This window comes from Bison bison, unplaced genomic scaffold (genome assembly GCF_000754665.1).
Source record: "Bison bison bison isolate TAMUID 2011002044 unplaced genomic scaffold, Bison_UMD1.0 scf7180017864466, whole genome shotgun sequence".
Lineage (NCBI taxonomy): Eukaryota > Metazoa > Chordata > Mammalia > Artiodactyla > Bovidae > Bison > Bison bison.
In genome coordinates, this window is record NW_011495027.1 from 6,962,125 (window position 1) to 6,962,966 (window position 842).

Sequence of the window (842 nt, forward strand, 5' to 3'; positions counted from 1 at the left end):
GATTTCTTTGGAAGGAATGATGCTAAAGCTGAAACTCCAGTACTTTGGCCACCTCATGCAAAGAGTTGACTCATTAGTAAAGACTCTGATGCTCAGAGGGATTGGAGGCAGGAGGAAAAGGGGATGACACAGGATGAGATGGCTGGATGGCATCACTGACTCAATGGACGTGAGTCTGAGTGAACTCCGGGAGTTGGTGATGGACAGGGACGGCTGGCATGCTGTGATTCATGGGGTCGCAAAGAGTCGGACACGACTGAGCGACTGATCTGTTCTGATCTGGTCTGTGATTAGAGACCATTTTACTACTTTTGTCTTGTAACCTCCATACTAGCTTTGTGTGTGGCTGATTTTCTGCCTTTACTGTATGTCTGCCTTTATTGGTGTGCCTTTCATTTCATAACTTTTCTTGTTTCTACTTGTGGCCATTTTTGCCTAGAAGAAATTCCTTTATCATTTGTTGTCATGGTGGTTTGGTGGTATTGAACCCTTTAAGCTTTTGCTTATCCATAAAGCTTTTGATTTTTCCATCAAGTCTTAATGATTGCCTTGTTGCATAGAGTAAGCTTGGTTTTGGTTTTTCCCTTTTATCACTTTAACTATATCATGCCATTTTTCATCTAGCCTGTGCAGTTTCTGATGAAAAATTAGCTGATAGCTTATGGGAGTTCTTTTGCATGTTATTTGTTTATTTTCCCTTGGTTCTTTCAATATTGTCTCTTTATCTTTATTTTTTGTTTTTTTTTTTTAAATTTAATTTTATTTTTAAACTGTACATAATTGTATTAGTTTTGCCAAATATCAAAATGAATCCACCACCGGTATACATGTGTTCCCCATCC